This window comes from Microtus pennsylvanicus, chromosome X, assembly GCF_037038515.1.
Source record: "Microtus pennsylvanicus isolate mMicPen1 chromosome X, mMicPen1.hap1, whole genome shotgun sequence".
NCBI classification, from domain to species: domain Eukaryota; kingdom Metazoa; phylum Chordata; class Mammalia; order Rodentia; family Cricetidae; genus Microtus; species Microtus pennsylvanicus.
The window spans coordinates 71,181,536-71,187,387 of record NC_134601.1 but is presented as its reverse complement, the minus strand read 5'-3'; the positions used below and the strand labels follow the sequence as shown (position 1 = coordinate 71,187,387).

The 5,852-nt window shown below is 35.2% G+C and overlaps 1 pseudogene; it reads left to right on the top strand.

Annotated features, from left to right (window-relative positions):
• Nucleotides 1-4,510: 4,510 nt before the first annotated feature.
• LOC142841431 (protein SET-like) lies at nucleotides 4,511-5,386 on the top strand (annotated as a pseudogene).
• The last annotated feature ends 466 nt before the right edge of the window (nucleotides 5,387-5,852 follow it).

Genomic DNA, 5,852 nt, shown 5'->3' with positions numbered 1-5,852 from the left:
GAGCTATATCCAGGAACACAGAGCAAACAAAAGGGTAACTAGCACGGTGGCACTGACTATATCATGAGGAACAAACATCTGAACTTTGGATTCACTGGCATCTAGATTGATCAACAGAATCTCAGACAGCTCCAACCACACCTATTAGAGGAAAAGAAGAGTAGAAAAGGGAAGAACACATACAACACCACAAAGAGCAACACAACACCAATAAAACCTAAAGACTCTACAATTGCAAGACTAGAACAACCAAATATAGATGAAGCAGAAGAAAATGACCTAAAAATAATTTCAGGAGAATGTTTGAAACTCTTAAATAGGAAATGAGAAATTACCTCTAAGAAACGGAGAAAAAGACAAAATTGGAAGACATCAGTAAATACCTTAAAGAAAACCAATAAAAAGCAATCAAACATATAAAAGAAGCTATTCAAGATTTGAAAACTGAAATAGATAAAATAAAGAAAATACAAGAAGAGGGAAATATAGAAACATAAATCATGAGAAAAGAATCAGACACCACAAATGCATGCATGACCAACAGGATACAAGAGACTGAAGAGACAATCTCAAGCGCTGAAGATACAATATAGGAAGTAGACTCATCAGTTAAAGAAAATATTATATCTAACAAAAGCTTAACCCGAAATCCGGAAATATGGGACACCATGAAAAGGCCAAATCTAAGAATAATGTATATAAAAGAAGAAGTTTTACTCAAAAGCACAGAAAATATATTTAACAAAATCATAGAAAAAAAATGTTCCCAACCTAAAGAAAGATATGCCTATAAAGATACAAGCTTACAGAACACCAAATAGACTGAATAAAAAAAGGTCTCTCACCACATAGTAATCAAAACACTACACATACAGAATAAAGAAAGAATATTAAGAACTGCAAAGGAAAAAAAAGACAAATAACATATAAAGGTAGACCTAGCAGAATTATACCTGACTTCTCATTGGAGACAATGAAAGCCAGAAGACTGTGGTCAAGCATTATGCAGACATTAAGAGACCACAGATTCCAGCCCAGACTACAATACCCAGCAAAACATTCATAGAAGGACAAAACAAGATATTCCATGACAAAATTAGATTTAATCAATACCTAGCCACAAACCCAGACCTACACAAAATATTAGATGGAAAACTCTAACCCAAGGAAGTTGGCTACATCAGCAAAAATACAGACAATTGATGGTCTCATAGCAGCAAATCCAAAAGGAAAAAAGGCACAAATTAACATCACCAACAATAAAATCTAAATTAATAGAGATAGCAATCACTGGTCATTAATATCCTTTAATATAAATGAACTCAACTCATTTATAAAAAGGCACAGGCAAACAGATTGGATATAAAACCAGAATCCATCCTTCTTCTGCATATAAGAAACACATCGCAACCTCAAAGAACAGACATCATCTCAGAGTAAAGGCTTTTGGAAAAAAAATATTCCACTCAAATGGGCCTAAGAAACAGGCAGGTGTAGCTATCCTAATATCTAAGGAAATTGAATTCAACCTACAATCAGTCAGGAGAGACAAAGAAGTTCATTTGATATTAGTTACAGGAAAAAATCCATCAAGAGGAAATCTAACCTCATATATAAAAGAAACACTTCTAAATCTTAAAACATACATTGATCCTCACTCATTAATAGTGGAAGACTTGAACACTCCCTTTCACCACTGGACAGGTCAGCCATACAAAAATAAAATGGACAGAGAAATAAGAGAACTAATTGATTTTATGACTCAAATGGAATTAACAGACATCTATAGAATATTCTATCCAAACAGAAAAGAATATACCTTCTTCTCAGCACCTGATGGAACTTTCTCAAACACTGATAACATATTCAGTAACAAAACAAACCTCAACAAATATAAAAAATGGAATAACCAAATGTACCGTATCAGATCACCATAGTTTAGAACTATGTCAACAGCAATACTAATTCCAGAAAGCCCACAAACACATGGAAATTTAACAATGCTTACCTGAATCATTAATGGGTCAAGGAAGAAATAAAGGGAGAAATTAAAAACTCCCTAATATACAATGAATATGGCCCCAAAACATACCCAAATTTGTGGGACACAATGAAAGCAGTGTTAAGAGGAAAGTTCATAGAACTAAATGCTACATTAAGAAGCTTGAAAAATCCCACACTAGTAAATTATCAGAACATTTGAAAATGTTAGAAAAAAGAAGAAGCTAACTCACCTAACAGAATTAGATGGCAAGAAATAATCAAAGTTGAGAGCTGAAATCAACAAAATGGAAACAAAGAAAACAATACAAAGAATTGATGAGACAAAGAGTTGGTTCTTTGAGACAATCAACAAAATAGAAATACCTTTATCCAAACTAATCAAAAGGCAGAGAGAGAATATCCAAATTAACAAAATCAGAAATGAAAAGGGGGACATAACAAAAGAAACAGAGGGAATACAGAGAATCATCAGGTCATATTTTGAAAACTTGTACTCTACAAAATTGGAAAATTTAAAGGAAATTGACAACTTTCTGGGTAAATATCACTTACCAAAATTAAATCAAGACCAGATAAGCAAATTAAACAGATGTATTACTGCAGAAGATATATAGTCATCAAAAGTCTCCCAACCAGAAAAAAACTCAGGACATGGTTTAAGCTCTGAATTCAATAAGACTTTCAAAGAACTAATAACAATATTTAAATTATTCCACACAAAGAAACAGAAAGAACATTGCCAAACTCTGTTTATGAGGCTACAGTTACCCTGATACCCAAACCACAGAAAGACTTTACTAAGAGAGAATTACAGACCAATCTCACTCATGAACATTGATGCAAATATACTAAATAAAATACTGGCAAATCGAATCCATAAACACATCAGAACCATCATCCACCATGATCAAGTCAGCTTCATCCCAGAGATGCAGGAATGGTTCAACATACAAAAACCTGTCAATGTAATCCACCACATAAACAAACTGAAAAATAAAAAAAAAAACACGATGATATTATAAGATGCCACAAAAGCTTTCAACAAAATACAACATCCCTTCATGACAAAGGTCTTAGAGAGAGCAGGGATACAAGGAACATACCTATTCATAAAGGCAATATACAGTAAGCCAACAGCCATCATCAAACATAATGAATAGAAACTCACAGCCATTCCACTGAAATCAGGAACAAGACAATGTTGCCCACTCTCTCTATATATATATTCAATATAGTTCTTAAGGTCCTAGCTAGAGCAATAAGACACCAAAGGGAGATCAAGGTGAAACAAATTGGAAAAGAAGTCGAACTCTCACTGTTTGCTGATGATAAGATAGTTTACATTAGTGATCCCAAAAATTCTACCAAGGAACTTCTACAACTCATAAACACTTTCAGTAATGTAGCAGGATACAAGAATAACTCAAAAAATCATTAGCCCTCCTGTAAACAGATGATAAAATGGCTGAGATAGAAATTAGTGAAACAACATCCTTCACAATAGCCACAAATAGCATAAAATATCTGAGTAACTATAAACAAACAAGTGGAAGACTTGTATGACAAGAACTTTAAATCTTTAAAGAAAGAAATTGATGAAAACACCAGAAAGTGGAAAGATCTCCCATGCTCTTGGGTAGACAAAATTAACATAGTAAAAATAGCAATCTTACGAAAAGCAATCTACAGATTCAATGCAATACCCATCAAAATTCTAGGAAAATTCTTCACAATCCTCAAAAGGACAGTATTCAACTTCATATGGAAAACAAAAAACCTAGGATAGCCAAAACAATCCTGTACATTAAACGAACTTCTGGAGGCATCCCAATCCCTGACTTCAAACTCTACTACAGAGCTACAGTACTGAAAACAGCCTAGCAATGGCATAAGAAGAGACAGAAGGACTAATGGAACTGAATAGAAGACCTGGATATTAATCCACACTCCTTCAAACACCCGACTTTTAACAAAGCAAAAATAACAGACAGAAAAAAGAAAGCATATTTAACAAGTGGTGCTGGCATAACTGGATATCAACATGTAGAAGAATAAAAATAGACCCATATCTATCACCATACACAAAACTCAAGTCCAAATGGATCAAAGACCTCAACATAAAGCCAGCAATGCTGAACCTTATAGAAAAGAAATTGGGAAGTACACTAGAATGCATTGGCACAGAGACCACTTCCTAAATATTACCCCAGGAGCACAGGTATTGAGAGAAACAATTATAAATTGGAACTTCTGAAACTGAAAAGTTTTGGTAAAGCAAAAGACACAGTCAACAAGACAAAAATGGCAGCATATAGAATGATCAAAGATCTTCTGTAACCCCACATCATACAGAGGTCTGATCTCCAAAATATACAAAGAACTCAAGAAATTGGTTATCAAAAGAACAAAAATCCAATAAAAAATGGAGTACAGAGTTCCTGCGAGTTTCTTCCTGCTGTGTGCATTTGACATCTGGCCTCTGGCTTCTAGCAACTTCCCTTGTGCCATGGCCCCAAAATGGCAATCTATGTTCCTGCCTCAGTCCAAGAAACCCAAATTGGCTCCTTCCATGAAACTGGGGGACAAGTCGGCCTCTCCTGGCCTGCTGAAGTGAGAAAAAGAATAGTAAGAAGCAATTGAACACATTGACAAAGTACAAAATGAAATAGACCGACTTAATGAACAAGCAAGCAAGTGAGGTAATACTAAAGGTAGATCAAAAAATATAACAAACTCCACCAACTGTTTTTTTTTTTTTTTTGAGAAGAGGTCAGAATTGATCTCTAAATTTCCAAATTTTGGGGTAACCACATTTGTCAACCATCCATAAGTGTCTGCACTGCTTGGGGAGAAAGATAAAGAGGCTCTGCGTTGTTTAACCAGAGCTAAATTAACAGAATTTGAAGATATTAAATCAGGTTACAGAATAGATTTTTATTTTGATGAAAATCCCTATTTTGAATATAAATTTCTCTCCAAAGAATTTCATCTGAATGAGAGTGGTGACCTATCTTCAAAGTCCACTGAAATAAAATGGAAATCTGAAAAGTATTTGACAAAACACTCGAGTCAAACACAGAATAAGGTCATCAGGAAGACACAACACAAAGAACAAGAGACCTTCTTTACCTGGTTTACTAAATTCTCTGATGCACGTGCAGATGAGTTAGGAGTGGTCATCAAAGACGACATTTGGCCAAATCCCTTGCAGTACTATTTGGTTCCTTATATGGAAGATGAAGAGGGAGAGGCAGAAGATGATGACGATGATGATGATGAAGAAGAAGGCTTGGAAGATATTGATGAAGAAGGGGATGAAGGTAAAGAAGATGAAGATGATGATGAAGGGGAAGGAAAGGAGGATGAAGGCGAGGATGACTAGCACAGAAGACTGATGGATTCTGACCCTCTTTTTATTTTCTTTTTATTTTTTTAAATTTCTCTAGTGCCTAGGAGCAAGTTGCAGTCATTTTCCTCCCATCCCCAATCCTTCTTGTGCTCAGTTGCCCTGTTTTTGAGGTCTTGCTTCTCAACACCATGGTTCTCAACTTATTTTGGGGGAAATGTCTTGCACAAAATACAATGGAAAAAGAACCTCCACTACTCTGTTCTACATTCATTTTTATCTTTTCTTGTATTGAACTGTGGAATCAACACCACCGCAACTGCTCTGTGGGAAAAAAGAAAAGCCCTCCAGCCCCTTTGGCTCTTCTGGAGGCAGGGGGGTGCTAGGCCCCTGTATAGTAGTGCATAAAATTCTAGATTTTTTTCCTTTCTCTGAATATTGGGCTCAGAGATTAAACTGTGTCTATGTGAATACAGACAGTTAGCATTTACCAACAAGTATT